General features: G+C 42.9%; 1 pseudogene; it reads right to left on the bottom strand.

Moving 5' to 3' along the window:
- Nucleotides 1–11,526: 11,526 nt before the first annotated feature.
- LOC120721905 lies at nucleotides 11,527–13,251 on the bottom strand (annotated as a pseudogene).
- Between the last annotated feature and the right edge of the window lie 3,891 nt (nucleotides 13,252–17,142).

Genomic DNA, 17,142 nt, shown 5'->3' with positions numbered 1-17,142 from the left:
AAAAAAAAATATCTGAAGGCACAACCGATTTGGGAACAAACTTTAATTAATCAAAAACTTTTAGAATGAAACAACAAACAGAACAAAGTAAGAATATTATTTGAATATATTTGTAACTTATTTAGGAACCAATCTTTCTAGTATAGAAAAAAGTCTGTCCACCCTGTCCCTGCTCTCCTGTTCTCTCCTCTCCTCAGCCTCCCTTTGGTATCTCATGTCCTTTCATCCCCCCTATCCCTTCACCTCTTCCTCACTGTTGTGGATGGCTGATCTTCTTCCTCATCTGTCTCTTCTTCCCTCTCGCTTTTGTCACCCACTGCTGTACTTGGCCCTGGATTGTCCTCAGGGAGAGAGGAAATTAGGACAGGAGGCCTAATGGAAGGCCTCTGCCCTGTCACGTCATCCATGAGGCCAAACCAGAGCCAAGTAGCAGCAGTGGGCTTCCCACTGACTCCCTCTCCTGACCCTGGATACTTGCAATCCTAAAGGCTGAGGAAATCAGAAATGACAGGCAAATAAAAACAACACAACTTTTAGTAAATGTACATTTTAATGTACATTATTAAATTTTGTTCTTAAAAATCTTCTTGACAACACACATACTTTGTATCTTTTCTTTAAGTTGTCCCATTTCTTTTTGGCCTGCAAGGGGTGACTTTCCCCTGCAGGCCCATCTTCTCGAGAATTGTCCTGATCGCACAAAAAAAAATAAGAGAAGAGAGAAAATCATGACAACTATGATAATCCCTAAACCCAAAAGTTTTCACAGCAGAGCACAAGAGGAATACCGTCTGGACATCACAGGTTCTGTACAGAATGAGGGTTATTGAAACCGTACTCAGATGAATATGATGTGTAAATTGATTTATTCTTGTACCTCCATCCCACAATGCCTGAATTTTTTACCCCGGTGAATAGGTGATCGTTTTCTCCTCTAATTTTTATGAAGTCCACTGTTTGCTTTTTGGTCCCTATAAAAATATCACAAAAAAGCTAATTGCGAAAAATCAAAATTAGCTGTATGTAAGCGGCAATGAAAAACCACGGGACCCACCGTACAAGCTAGTTTTCGGTCACTTTTTACGAAGATTGTTTAAATAAATAATACAAGTCTATGCAAATTCATAAACCTAACAACATAACCGCTATAAAAATTTAACTTTATCTTCTACTTGTGCCGCCATCATTACATGAAAAGTTCCACATTGAATTCTGGGCCGGCTAGCTATCCAGCTGGTGGATAACAGATGTCTCTGAAGACGTCGGAGCACTTTTGCAAATATGTGATATCTTGATAAACCGAGCAGATATTTGAAGTTTACACACCCACATTCTCGCCTGAAAATATGTTAAAAATGTATTTTGTGACCCAGAAAGATTAATAAGAGTAATATTAAAACTTAGTAGTGGCTGCCATTGCCGGAAACTGGAGTTGGCCAGTTTCCGGAATGAATTCTGGGATATGGTGGGCCACGAAGGACACACCCGACCCATCCTCCAAATTCAGGGAAAAGGAGGACGCATTTGTTGGCTGCATTCAGAGGAGTCTACAAATTTGGACAGCCTTTGGTGCGTCGCTGTGATGTAATCGATCTACAAATGCAGCCTCAGGAGGATGCAGCCCATGAATTTCGACACCCCCAGTGTTTCTAGTTTTGCTTCCCATTGGTCTCGTCATGTCTGACTTCTCCCAGCTGTGCTCTCCTCCTGTGTCTCATTCCCCTTGTTATTCCCCAGTGAATTTAAGCCCTGTGTTTCTCTGCGTTAGTGTTGCGTCTTCCCTCATGCTGTGTCTTTCCTTGTGTGCCTCTTGGTGAAGTTTAATGCCGTTTTGAACTGTTTGGCATGGGTGGCCCAGGCAAAGAGGACTCAGCCACCCTTCTAAAAACCCTTGCAGCTTGGTTTGCTCAATCATTAGCTTCGCCGTTAGCCGCCCAGCCTTCTGTTCAATTGCCCTTAGCAGCCCAGCCATTAGCTCTGCTACCAGCAGCTCAGTCTCTAGTGCAGTCATTTACTCAACCACCAACTCCACTTTCACCACAACCATCACTACAATCACTAGCTCAGGCTCCTGCTCAGTTGTCAGTTCAGTCAGCTGCCCAGCTAACCTCAGTTCAGTCACCTGCGTCTCCCGCAGCTCAGCTGCCCCTAGCTCAGTCTCCAGTGTCTCCTGCTCAGCAATCAACTCCGCCACTAGCTCCATTTTCACCTCAACCATCACTTCAGCCACGAACTCAACTTGCTATTCAGCCACCTGTGTTGTCATTAGTCCAGTCTGCTAATCAGTATGCAGCTCGACCTTTAGTTCGGCTGCCTGTGCAATCCATCGCTCATTTGCCTATTCAGTCAATCGCTCACCTACCTGTTAAGTTCCTAGCTCAGTTTCCTGCGCCACAATAGCTCATTCATTAGTTCAGTCTCCTACAGCTCTGTCGCCCTTACTTCAGTCCCCTGGAGCTGTGTCGCCCTAAGTTCAGTCCCCAGTTGCTCTGTCGCCAATCTAGTCTGCCTTCTGGCCCTGCATCAGCTCCTGCTGGAAGCTCGACTGAGACAATCCAGGGCTCCACAGCTCCCATGCCACTCTCTGTCACTGCTGGCAGTTCAGAACTGTTTCAGCAGCCTGTCTCCCCTGGAGGCTCCGAGGGGCCCGTCCAGCTGTATCCCGTCTCTGCTGGAGGGTCCGAGGGGCCCATCCAGCCGTCTCCTGCACCCGCTGGAGGGTCCAAGGGGCCCGTCCAGCCGTCTCCTGCCTCCACTGGAGGATCCAAGGGGCCCGCATTTTTATTATATCTTCTGTGAAAGGAAGAAGCTGTGGTGTGTTCCATTTCCCTTCACTCAGAGTTCGCAGCACACGTGATGAAATGCACACATCCCACTTCTTTTCCAGTAGACTTCTCGTCCTTTTTATGTCAACATACATCAACATGCTCCGACATCTGTGTCTCACACTCCAGAATATCAGCAATCTTTTTCAAGCTATGACCTAGTTTGAGAGCCAAAGACTGAGTTTTGTGTTTGTGTCATTATCAAAACCAAACACTTTTTTTACCATTTCTACAACCACATTGAAGTTGGAGTGTTTTAAAAAAAAAAAACGCCTCCATTCTTTGAATTTTACCCCCTTTTCTTGAAACTCAAACCAGTCTTCCCATCTCTCTCAATTTCTGTCTAATGTATTCATGTTTGGACTTTGTGGCCATGCTTAGCTTACAGCTGCTCTCCAAGCTCTATGATTTTTTTTTTCTCCTCATTTATAACTTGTGAGATCTCATCCTGATCCATCACATTTAGTAGTTCCCAAATTTTATGGCTCACACCTTCTGGTGCAGGCTGTGCGAAGGCACAGACTGAATTCGACTTCTGCCTGGCTTCTGTTTACTGCACTTTTGTGAGAGTCTGCATAGTAACACGTGTCTCCATAATACTTTTCTTTTGAGCAATGCCTCACAGTTAATACAGTGCATGTAGTCAAACGCATTCTCTGGTTTGGAAGCCTGCTCACTTGGGATCAGGGTATCACTTCCTTATTTAAGGACCTCATTATTATGAGCATGATCTCCTTTATTTCCGATGAGGCCAAAATGTAGTTTTCTTTGTCTTGATGTCAAAGGGTAGCTTATTGCTTTTGAAACCGCTGTTTCAGAACTGTGTTTCCACAACAAGTGCCTTGCCATTTTATGGCAACTAATCGTACAATAAAGACAATGCTTCTTACTGTAAATTCACCATTCTCCTTTTTCTGCAGCTTCATGGCAGACACCTTGCCTGTGTTAGTTTCCTCCTCATTCTCTGTGCTCCTGGAATCTTTGTCTGAGCAAGTAATTGTCTGTTTGGCTCTTTTGGAAATCCTTAGAGGTTTGGTTTTCTTTTTTTTTTTTTTCATTGGGGCCTGAGCAGGAACATCAACAGATCCTTCAGAACTGCTTTCCTCCATCGGCTCCTGTGGTGGGACAAATTCATCGTCAGTCAATTCGACGCAGCTTAAAGGATCTCAGATTAATTCAACACCTTGGATAGCTGGTCAAGGTAGTCTTGTGGCATATACAATAAAAAAAATTTAAAAAAACCCACATTGTTCCAATTTTTTGCAGTAGTTCAGGTATAAACAATTAACAGGACCAAGGCTCATGCTTGTGCAACAGTGGTAATTAAAAAAAAAATCTTGGAAAATCAAAATCAAATTAAACATGTTTTTTTTCCCAACTTGAAACAATAGCATTTGTAGAAGTCCACAGAGATGACTCAAATGTAAGACATGTTCAAACTAAGTTAGTTTTCCACTCAAACCGAGGACAACAATTATTTGACCTTGTATTCTAAATGTTAAACTTTAAAGCATAAAAAAACAAGGATGTTCAAGTACCAATTTAGCATTAACAGTATTTCATGGATTAAGCATTATATCTAAGAAAAGTAAAGATAATCCTGGTGTTGTGTAGATGCCATAAAGCAAACTTGCATAGATGCTGTCTGTTCTCATCAGCGGGGGAACCTCAGGATCTTCCAGCACAGGAGGCGGTTCTTCTCCAGTAACTGCCATTACATTGCTGTCAGAATCTGAGTTGTGTTCCTGCAGTAAGAAAAAACAAAACAGGTTACTTCAAGCTCAGAAAAAATAAGCCTTTAATAACTTCATATTAGTTTAAAAATGTACTTTCTACTTAAAGTCTGTTAAAGTCTTACTGTTTGATTTGCAATGTTACGGCCCTAGCTGGGCCTCCTGAAACTGCCCTTGTGTGGGCGTGGTGTTTTTCCTCCGCCTCCTCCTCTTCTTGCTCCATCCCTCTGTCGCTCTCTTGCTCTTCTCTCTCCCCGGGACACAGCTGCTGCTCATTGGCCTCATTTACCACCTGGGCCCAGTCAGCAATCACCTCTCTGAGGTTATATAAGCTGGGGATGGGCTGGATGTGGGAGGGTGGCGTTCTCTGGTGTTGCCGCTTTGAGTGCTAGGTGTGTGTGAGAGTGCCGTGCCGTGCGTGCCGTGCCGTGCCGTGCCGTGCCGTGCCGTGCCGTGCCGTGCCGTGCCGTGCGTGCCGTGCCGTGCCCGTGCGCAGGTGGGAAAGGTAGTGATGGCAGTGATGGCCAAATTAAGCTTTCTGAAGCACTGAAGCTTGTATTGAAAAACGTTTCATTACTCGAAGCTTTTCAACACAGTCCTCTCCGGTGACATCTGGTGGCGAAAATTACGAAGAGCAGCTTGAATCTGCAAAATAAAACGTACTGCTTAATTATCACTGCTCATTCCACAGAGTGGAGTTCTCTCTGATATTGTGCCACCGTTGCGTTGCTTTGAACATGTAATTGTTCTTTTTTTTTTCTCGATTGGGGGGCTGAAAAAAATGTAATGCTTATTTGCATTTTGATCAATAAACTTTCCCTATTTAAACATGCACTATGGTGTGGCCTTTCTTTGCTCATGACTCCTTGATGTTGGTAAATACAATAAGTGAGCAATATATATAATATACATATGATAATGCACAGCACATGATGGAGTATGCTCCTGCTGTGACGTCCTGCCTCCATTTACTTGTGCATTTAATCACTGGACAGCTGGACAAGTTCATACAAAATATTAGATTAGGCCAATTGTCCTATACATATTTTTGACCTAGGGGTAGGATTGATTGTGAACTGGAAAGGGAAAATGCTTAGGGGGCTGAGTACGGCTGCATCGTCACTGATTTGTAGAATCATTTTGATTCGATACAGGATCTGATTCAATTTGATTGGAATCTGGAAAGTTTTGCCTCAGACAGTCAGAAATATTACAATTCTGATCATTTATCAGTATATATCCATAATTTCGTATCTATTAAAAGAAAGCTGACACTTGTGAGACTTAACTAGAGATGTAAACAGAGAGTTATGAAACCTGCAGCTGCAGAAGCCAGCGGGGGAAAAAAAGAGGTAAACACAGGGCGGACCCGCCGACACATCAAAATCTGATTCTGACGTGTCGGGTCCGCGCTCTGTGTTTACGTTTGTATGCAGAATCCGTAAACCTGCTCCCAGTTACTGTTTTAGCTGTTTGGTGTTTGATGACATTTTGTGAAGTTTAACCTGAGATGCTGGCGTTTCAGGCATAATAACGTTTAATTTACAAATCGACACACGATTTTAATGAATCAATATCACTTTATTCAATTTAGCATGGATTGTAATCAGAAAAGCGATAATCAAAACCCACCCCTAATCATGAACTTGCAAAGTAAAAACATGATCTATGTAAGGTAGCCCTTTTGTTATTTTCATTTAAAAAGGCGGAGTCTGTTTCTTTTCTTAGAAATAATTTCTCCTGCCCTAGAGAAAATCCTCTCGCATGGAACAGAAGAGGCTGTGGAGTGCAGGAACTGCTTCCTGGGTCCTGCAGACTATCACCTGAAAACAATAAACAAAGTGATTTTCTAAAATGTGTAGCAATGTAATTTAATCTAACGTATAGTGTCAAATACATTTTTTTTTTAGTCTTTATTAGCTTTAATTCACATGGAAGTGTTTCTAAAGTCATATGCTGTAATGATATTTACATTATGGAAACATGATTTTGGACATTTCAAGTTTTTCACTTCGGCAGATAAAATAAATTGAGCAAAATCAGCTCAAAATCCTGCGAATGATTCACTTTCCTATAAACCAGCGGTCACCAACCCCCGGGCCTCGGACTGGTACCGGTCTGTGAGTCGTTTGGTACCGGGCCGCGAGAGTTGAGGCTCAGGTGTGAAATGTATGGTTTTCAGGGTTTTTAACGGTTTTCAGTGTTATTTTGTTATCGTTTTTATCGTTAACTCTGTTTTCCTGGGTCTTTTCACATGTGTTATGAATAAATCTTCTTTTTTTCGGTACCGGTACTAGTTTTATTTTGTTGTATTTATTCGCGACACCTTAAAGGCCGGTCCGTGAAAATATTGTCGGGCATAAATCGGTCCGTGGCGCAAAAAAGGTTGGGGACCGCTGCTATAAACCACTGAATCACTTGTGTTCTAAATGAAGCTTCGGACGTCACTGATCACGTGACTCTGGCCAAACGACACAGTGCTTCTGCAGTGTGTTGTTTTTTGGGTACGCACCGGAGCGCCAGCTTCAAGTGGGCCATCAATAGTCTAATGGATAGATTTAATCAATAAACCGTTCTTATGTAAACATGCACCATGGTGTGGTATTTCTTTGCCTTTCACTTCTTGATGTTGGTAAATAAAATAAATGCAAAATACATATAATAACATACAACACATTATGGCGCATGCCTCTGCTGTGAGGTCCTGCCTCCAGGTACTTAGCAATTAACCACACCTGGACAGGTCTGTTTATAGATCATATTATATTTGCTAAATCTCTGATATATTTTGAAACTGGGGAAAGAACTTATTGTGAACTGGGAGGGGAAAATTCTTGCGAACATGTCCAATAAAAACATGATGCATTTAAGGTTATCCTGTTTGGTTTTTATTCAAGAAAAGAATTAGTTCCACTGTGCGAGAACTGAGTTCCTTTTCTTGGATATAATTTCTCCTGCCTCCTCTCACATGGAACGGATGATGCTGGGGTGCACAAAAACTGCAAAGCAAGTTTATAAAGATGGGGGTATACAGTCTTCCTGGTTGCCCAGAAGTGGAGCGGATCCTCTGTCCGGGGAATCAAAGGATCTGCCATGTGCCTCTGTACTTCCACTGTGGCATCTGCTGTGGCATTCCTCACCTGCCTCTCCACCTTATGGCTGTCCAGCAAATCCCACAGACCATCACCTAAAAGACTAATGAAATTAAATAGCTGCACATTTTGTAGACTGACATTTCCAGATGTATTTTAAAATGAAATATTTTGGTTCACTCATTACATCACATGTGAATATTCAAATGTAAGTGATACTAAAGATATCTAATGAAATGTATATTTTGACAAGCAGATTGTCGTTTTGTTAAAAAACTTCTTATAGTCACATATTTCCAATAACAGAATTGAAACTTTGGGATATTAAAGCATATTCTTACTGTTGAGACATTTTTAGCATATGCTGAAACCCTGTCATTGTGTTATGGACTTCAGGTCAACAAAAGCCATACCTGACTGAGTTGCAGAACTGGTTGCTGGCTCTGGCTGTGACGAGGTAGATGGGATAGGAGGGACGGGCATGATGTGGTCTTTTTCATTTTCAATGATGGTGGCACATTCTGCAGTCAGACGTCTCACTGCAGCTTGAGCATTGTTCTGACTGCAAAACCCCACAGCCTTGAATCTTGGATCAAGCAGGGTAGCAATGGTCATGACACTCATTGTTTCCAAGTGAGACGAACATTCACCCAGCATCCTTGTGAGGTTCATGCACAGCTGGCGGGCTTTGTCATCCAGAACTTGAGGTTGTTTTTTAGCAATTGCATACCGCAGCATGCAGACAAGTGGAATGACTTTGGACCCAGATACTCTCTGCTCTCCAGAAAGTTCAGTAGTGGCTGTGTAAAAAGGAGAAAGCACCTCCAGGCACTCTTTAACTGAGAGGTACTCCTCAGCAGTGACAGGTGTGAGATCTGGGGCGATTGTGGCTCAAGAGTTGGGAGTTCGCCTTGTAATTGGAAGGTTGCCAGTTCGAGCCCCGGCTTGGACAGTCTCGGTCGTTGTGTCCTTGGGCAAGACACTTCACCCGTTGCCTACTGGTGGTGGTCAGAGGGCCTGGTGGCGCCAGTGTCCGGCAGCCTCGCCTCTGTCAGTGCGCCCCAGGGTGGCTGTGGCTACAATGTAGCTTGCCATCACCAGTGTGTGAATGGGTGGATGACTGGATAAGTAAAGCGCTTTGGGGTCCTTAGGGACTAGTAAAGCGCTATATATAAATACAGGCCATTTACCATCTGTTCTCACTGAGACAAGGGCAGCACTAACTGACTCTCTTTCCTCATACAGACACTGCAGCATGGTATATGTGCTGTTTCACCTGGTATCCACCTCCTGAAGGAGCTTTAGATGTGGTCTCCTCATCTGCTGCTGCATTTGTCAGAGCTTATCCTTTGCTGTTGTGCTAGATCGGAAATGGCTTACCAATTTACGTGCCTTGACCTCTGATCTCCTCAAGCCCAGGCGTGTTGTCAATTGATTTTCTCACAATGAGGTTCAGAGTATGTGCAATGCACTTTGTGTGGCGCACTTTCAATATTTTAGATGAGGCAATCATGTTTGGTGCTGCATCAGTGACGAGGCATCTGACTTTATTTTGGATGCCCCACTCCTCCATCAAAACCTTTTTCACCTCAGCAATATTTTCTGCTGTATGTGCCTTGGAGAAATGTCCCACTCCTAGCAACACTGTGGACAGTGTATCTTGTTCATTGACAAAATGACATGTCACAGCCAAGTAGGCATCCATATGAATGGATGTCCACATGTCACTGGTGAGGCTGACAGCTGTAGCCTTCTCCACTTCTCTCTTTGCTTTCTCCTTTTCCTCCTTGAACTTTTCCGCCACCATTTCCTTTAGAGCCTTTCTGGTGGGAATTGTGTAGGTTGGGTCCAAGACACCAACAAACTGTCTGAAACCAGCATCGTCAACAATGGAAAAGGGCTGCGAGTCCTTCACGATCATGTTCACCAAAGCAGCATCGACCACCTGCTGTCTGGTCTGAGTGGGATTTGTGTGCATGATCCCTTCAATACACAAAAACATTTGAATGTGAGGATAAAATAGGCTTAACTGTGTTGTATAAGTTGATTAGTCTGTAATGCCAGTATTCACAGGTAGTTCAATGGTTATTATGTGTTGTGGGATAAAGTAAATGGGCCTCCCATCTTACCAATAGCCTGCGGACATTACATAGGAAGCGGAAGAACCACCAACCGGTGCATCCTCTCACCCAGAAAGTGAAGTCAAACGCAATTAGTGACATTTTGTGCTAGTGATGTGAGACATGAATGAATGACTGACTAAATAATGGTTGATGTCCATACCATGAATGCTTGGATTCACTGTCATTGTACTCGTAGATGAGACCGCATTGTGCTTAGCACGGAGATGCCTCAGCATCGATGAGGTGTTGTTGTTGTAGGCCAGCTGCTGGTCACAGACCAAGCACCGAACCTAAGTAGTACATGGAGTGATCCTAGTGTTATTTATACACCCCCCCCCCCCCCCCCCCCACACACACACACACACACACACACACACACACACACACACACACACACACACACACACACACACACACACACACAGATATCTCTCTCTCTCTCTAGATATAAAAAAAATTCCCCACTCGCCCCCTGTGGGCAGTCAATCCTTTTCTATATAAACACACATATACAGGGTGGGCCATTTATATGGATACACCGTAATAACATGGGAATGGTTGGCGATATTAAAGTCCTGTTTGTGGCACATTAGTATATGTGAGGGGGGAAACTCCTCAAGATGGGTGGTGACCATGGTGGCCATTTAGAAGTCGGCCATCTTGGATACAACTTTTGTTTTTTCAATAGGAAGAGGGCCATGTGACACATCAAACTTATTGGTAATGGTAATATCACATATATATCATATATCAAGGTGATCCCTCACGTGATCCAAATGTTTGTTTTTTTTATCTGGTTAGTGTGCCAATTAGAAATGAGAAAATTACATTAAATACACATACATGCAGAGGTATCACAGTAAAAGCCATGCTTACTGTATTTCTAAAAAGGCACAAGTACTCACCAATAATAAACTAAGATGATTAAACAGGTTATTTAAACAGTTTCTATTTACATTTATGTTCTCCCCCTAAATCCATAGCTGTGTTGTTGTAAGCAGTTACCTTGTAGGTGAACAGTACTATCCCCCCACAGCAAGTGAACCTCTCCTTAACTCATATTTAAATATTAACGGCAGGCTCCCCACACAGGTGTATGCTCCACACAATCATCAAGTATGTTAGGATGGAAAAAAAACAGCTCTGACAGAGCCGCAGCTCTTTGCTCTGCCGACATGCAGCTGCTTGCACTTTACACGCATGGAAAACCCACAGTTCTGTCCATGTCACACACCAGGCATGTGCGTTTTGTTTACCTCTCTAACTGAGCCCAGGACTGAGACTAATTTTACATATGTGCGTACTAATGCTGAAGGCGCTGCCATTAAAGACTGCTGCGGTCTGGATCATCTAAAAAGGTCCATGGTGCTGGCCATTTACCAAACTTCTCTGTGGATCACAGATAGACAAGAGACAATTACTGTGTAGCAGTGGGCAATATAGCTTCAAAAGTATATCGCAATACTTACGCAAATTTGCGATAATGATAATTCTGATGATATACAAACAAAATGCTAATTAGCAATGGGTGAGTTCAGATTACAGGTAGCAGCATTTAATAGTGCCAACATGAAAAATATTTTCCATCCTTCTTTTCCAACAAGTTACTGTCATCGATGACACAGTGATACTGACACAGCATCATTTCCAGCGCCACAGAATAACACAAAAGGAAGCCCAAAAGTAGCCAACCAGTAGGGCAACAAAATAACTCAACAATTGTTCAGTGTTCCTTTTATTTGTTTATTTTTTTTTACAGAATGCTAATCTTGCAGGAGCCAGGCTGCAGTATGTGTAAAGAGATTATGAGTTTCACAGCTTTTCTAAACCAGGGGTAGAGCAGTGCATAGATCAAAGGGTTTAGACATGAGTTAAAATAGAACAGATAGAGCAAAAAGGATACAGATGAACTATTGAGTAGGTCGTCCCTGGCAAGAGTAACACAATAATAAGGGCAGAAACACAGTAGAAACACAACTACAAGAACACCCAGAGTCCTGGCTGCTTTTAACTCTGATTTCTTTGTTGTTAGAGTCACTGAAAGCTGCAGAGCAGCAACTGTAACATGAGAGCGCATGGCGCGAGCCTGAGACACAGCCACCACAAATACTCTCAGATACAGAACTACAATGACAGTAACTGGAACAAAAAAGGTTAAAAGAAGGTCAATCGTTCCTGTAATTAAGTCAACAACAATTGTACATTCTCCATAGCAGGAATTATGCTTCCCTGGTTGAGTTAGATCATCCTTTACAAACAGGCTGCTATAGAAAACAGAAGAGAGCCAACACAGACAGATAGAGAGTTTCACTCTTCTGTCTGTGATTCTGGTGGGGTAATGCAGAGGGTCACAAATAGCCACATAGCGGTCAATTGATATTAACACCATGTCTCCCACTGAGGTAGAGGTAACAATTAAAGACATATAATTGTACATAGAACAGGTGAGGTCACCGAGAAACCAACAGGCTGTACTTCAGAGGATTTCTGCAGGTGACAATAGGAGGCCAACAAGAAAGTCTGAGACAGCCAGAGAGAGGAGCAGGATGTTAGTGGGTGTGTGAAGCTGCCTGCAAGGAGACAGAAAAATGATTAAATTAACAGTCCTCAAATCGCTAAATTAAAGCAACCCAACAAACAATAAAACATTAGCTCTTGGTAAGAGAAAAACAGTTTTGATCATTTCTAATCGACCACTTCTATATCAGATGGTTTAATTGTATACACCACTGAGGTCACAAAAACATCTTAAGTCAATTAGCTCACAGAATGTATAAGCTACACACGGCCATTAAAAAAAAATAACAACAACTCTGCCTGTAGTGGGAGACTGAGATGATGACGAGCAGGTTGAGAGTCACAGTTAGAAGCGAGATGGAGGACAACACAACATGAAGGAACACAAATTCTGACAGAGGAGGTTTCTTGCAGGAGGTGTTGAAGAGTTGTGGAAAACAGAGCTCTGCCACATCCTGTGTATCCATTTTCAGAGAGACCTGTAGCTCTATGTAGCATTACAAACAGAATTAGTTATATAACTCACCCCTTCTCACTCCGCCCCTCGTCTTTTTCTCAATGTCAGTTGGATATCTATGTTCTCCATCCCTCACTGTGGATTTCAATTTCTTTTCTGCAGTACCGTTGGCTGTGTCTCTCTCTCCGATCTTTCTAACTGGTATACTCAGCCTTCTTCACCATTTACAACTTCTTTTTCTTCTAAAAAGAATGTCCTGTCGGATGCCAATATTTTCAGACTAAGTGACTTCTTACATTTGTGTGTCTCTAATGCCTGCTGAGGAGCACTTCCACTTACATTACAAATTTTTGTTTGCCAAGACCAGGGTGAAATTTGTGCCAGAGTTAAATTCTACTTCAAGTTGGCACTTGTTTGCCATTTGACTTACAATGTAATAATGTTGAATTTCAAAAGCAAAAATGTTCTCAATAAAAAAACAACAACATACATATCAAACTTATATCAAACTTGGACTATTTCTGCCTTTTATGGCATATCATCTGTAGAATCTATACTCCTTTGAGTTGCTTGAAGACGTTTCACCTCTCATCCGAGAAGCTTCTCGGATGAGAGGTGAAACGTCTTCAAGCAACTCAAAGAAGTCCAGACGCTTTTCTTTCCAAGCTCCTTAGACTACAAAGACCTGGATGACTGAGAACCTTCACAGACATATCTATACTCCGCTTTTACCCATCTCTAAATCTCTGTACAGGAAGTGAGTAAAGTCTGTTTACTGAGATCAGCGGCAGCACTTTCAGCTAATAAAATTCAAAAACGATCCAGAACCTCATAAGTCAAGACTGTGTTGATGTGGCCAAATAATACTCTGTTTGAAAATACAGCTGTTACATTATCTGAGTTTTTTTTTTCATTGTGTTGGCTAAAATAATTTTATGTTCACAATATTATTGCAGTATCTAGAGAAAATGTAAAAGATAAAAATTAATTTCACCCAGAGCATTTTTTTTACTTTGTTTATTGCAATGTTGGATGGCTCAAGAGGTTTAGCCTGGGGCAATCTGAGCTAGTTAAACACAAATTATCAATTGAGAATAAACAATTTAATAGAATGTGTCGTGTCTTTTTTGAAGGTAAAAAGATGACTTCTATGACGACCACCAGAATATCCAAAAATATGTTTAAATTCTCTACAGTCCTTTGTTTTTGCTTTTTCCAAACATATCTTGCCCCGAAATCAGTTGCGATTACAAGAATAAAATAAATAAATAAACAACAAACTGTAGTGGCTATATTATCCTTGCTGAGTTTTCACTTTATTGTACATTTATAATAATCACATTTGGGACAGACAAGCAACTAGTTTTATGCCTCGGTTTGTTAGCAACAACGACGGTGAAGCCATAGTGTTGGCTCTGCCAGCCACTTGTTTATTTTCCACATAAACCTTTCACAATAAAGCTCAACATTCTTGAGACTTTTCAAAATAAACTGAAATAATGATAAAATGTAAAATATTCTCAAACATCAATTTTCAGAATATGCATCAAACAAGTTACCTCAAGTATGAACATGAAATGTAAATGTGTGTATAGTGCGTGTGGCACGCTCCTGACTCTGACTGAGAACATTGTCAGGTGGTGAAAAGGATACCACTGGCATGTCTTCTTTGGAGGAAGCAGTCTAGGGACAAGGGCGATGACTCGTCTATCTCCAGGGTGAGGCAGTTAAACAACAACTCCTTGGTGGCAGGGGCCCCTGGGGGTGGATGAGGTTCGTCCTGAGTTCCTGAAGGGTCTGGATATTGTAGAACTGTCTTGGTTTATGAGCGTCTACAATGTTTTGTATTCTTTCGTTTTTGTATTCTTTTTCCTTACTTGGACTTTGGTCTGTTTGAATCTCTTTCGTTCAGTCATGTGGATCGAGAGAATTTTTGTTTTGCTTGTGACCGCAGAACTGTTACCTTTATTGAGCAATGGGACCACAACACAACTACTACATACACACAGGCTGCTTACTCGAGAGATCAGCTGATCGCACTGATGTCACCTGCTCATCGGTCAGAACCACAGACGTACCTAGCTGAAATCTGGAGGAAAACACACCGAGGATGCAGAGGTGGAGGACAGAAGAGGACAAGGAAGGAGACGGTGAGACAGCGGTATTTCTGACTTCTCCACGGAGTCAGAGGAAATACCGGGAGTGTAGCTCGATGTGTTTCACTGAATCATGGATGCACCAGGATATTCCCGACCACAACGCATTTGTGGAAGGGAAGGCTTCCACGCTGTTCGGGCAGACAAGGACAGCGCCGCAAACGGTAAGGTGAAAGGACGGGGGCTTGCTGTTCTTGTTGACAACCGTTGGTGTAACCCTGCCCACGTAACAATCAAAGAAAGGATTTGCTGCCCGGACACTGAACTGTGCACTGTCTCCCTCTCTCTCCACATAGTTGCCTCCCGTGAAAGTCCTGACACCTCTCCCCCACATATTACTGTCACTCATGACCAGGTTCAGAAGCAAATGAGGAGACTCCACTCAGGCAAGTCTGCTGTACCAAACAGGGTGAGTCCCTGGCCTGCACCTCCCAGCTTTGTGGAGTCTTTCATAAACTGTTCATGTTGAGTCTGAGTCTACAGGGGGTCCAAGTGCTGTGGAAGACATCATGCCTCATCCCTGTACCAAAGACGCAGTGGCCCCCAGCATTACAGGCTGTGGCACTGACCTCCCACATTCATGAAGATTCTGGAAGGACTTATCCTGGACCAGCTCCGACCCATAGTCAGACCACATCAGGATCCCCTTCAGTTTGCTTACCAGCCCCGCCCTGAGGACACCATCATCTACCTGCTCCATCGTGTCTACACCCATCTGGACCAGCCGGTGAGCACTGTGAGGGTCATGTTTTTTGACTTTTCCAGTGCATTCAACACCATCAGGCCGACCCTCCTGGGTGATAAGCTAACATAAATGCTAACAGCGAAGACCACAATGTGTGCGTTTTCCACATTGTGTGTCTGACAAGGTAATCATAGGGAGGGAGCTGAATGGAGTGCTTTGGGGGCTTTGAGGTGGTGACCACCAGGGCCACCACAAGGGAACGTCCTCTCCCCCTTCCTCTTCACCCTCTACACCACAGACTACAGTCACTGCACAAAGACCTGCTATCTTCAGAAGTTTTCTGATGACTGTCCGGTGGTTGGATGCATCAGCAGGAGTGATTAGTCAGAGTACCGGGCTGACCAGGTTGATTCCTTTGTTACATGGTGCAAGCAGAAACATCTGCAGCTAGACGTGGCAAAGACCAAGGAATGGATGGTGGACTTAACCCCTGTTTCAATCCAGGGGATCAATGTGGACATTGTGGAGGACTATAAATACCTTGGAGTATACATAGACAATAAACTGGACTGGGTTAAAAACAACACTGCACTTTACAGGAAAGGCTAGAGTCATCTCTATTTTTTGAGGCGGCTGAAGTCCTTCAACATCTGTCAGACAATGCTCAGGATTTGTCTGTGAGTCTGTTGTGGCCAGTGCTATGCTCTATGTGGTTGCATGCTGGGGGAGCAGGTTAAGATTCGCAGATGCCAACAGACTCAATAAATTGATCCACAAGGCCAGTAATGTTATGGGGATGGAGCTGGATACCCTTAAGGTGATGTCAGAGAGGTGGATGTTGTCCAATTTAAAGACAATGTTGGATAATATCTCCCACCCACTCCATGACATGCTTGCTAGCCACAGGAGCACGCTCAGTGAGAGACTGAGATTATCAAAAAGCACCACTGAACAACACAGGAAATTATTCTGCTAGTGGCCATCTCCCTGAACAACTCCTCCATCTTGTACACTGTAAACACTACAATAGTTTCATCCTTTTTGCACACCCTCTTTTCTACTCAGTAATGTTGCTGTCAGTATTCTTGATATTTATTTACAATCACCTCTGTCAATCCTTGATATATATTATTGAGTGATTTGTATGTATTGCACTATTTCTTAAATGTGTAAATCTGCGACATATTGTATTGTTAAATAGCCTAGTCTGTTTCTGTTACTGTTCTGGAGCAACTAAACCTACATAATTTCCTTAGGGATTAATAAAGTATGCTGATTTTGATTCTGATATAGGGGGATCACACTCCTCAGCATCCCTTGGAAAGATACAGGAGGAACAATGCGCTCCACTTGGAGCAGGAACTCGTTCCTAACCCAGAGTGAGCACCCCACCCTTTTCCTGGTTGTGGAACATTGGGCCATCTCTTTATTCTCTTGAGGATACTGGAGGATGCATGGAGTTTGCCCCACCAGTCTATATGTGTTTTGTGGATTTGGAAAAGGCATTTGGCCGTGTCCCTCGGAGTGTCCGGTAGGGAGGTGCTCCAGGAGTAT

The sequence above is a fragment of the Simochromis diagramma genome, unplaced genomic scaffold (assembly GCF_900408965.1).
Source record: "Simochromis diagramma unplaced genomic scaffold, fSimDia1.1 OVJJ01000612.1, whole genome shotgun sequence".
Taxonomy (NCBI): Eukaryota; Metazoa; Chordata; class Actinopteri; order Cichliformes; family Cichlidae; genus Simochromis; species Simochromis diagramma.
This window is presented reverse-complemented; position numbering and strand designations above follow the sequence as displayed.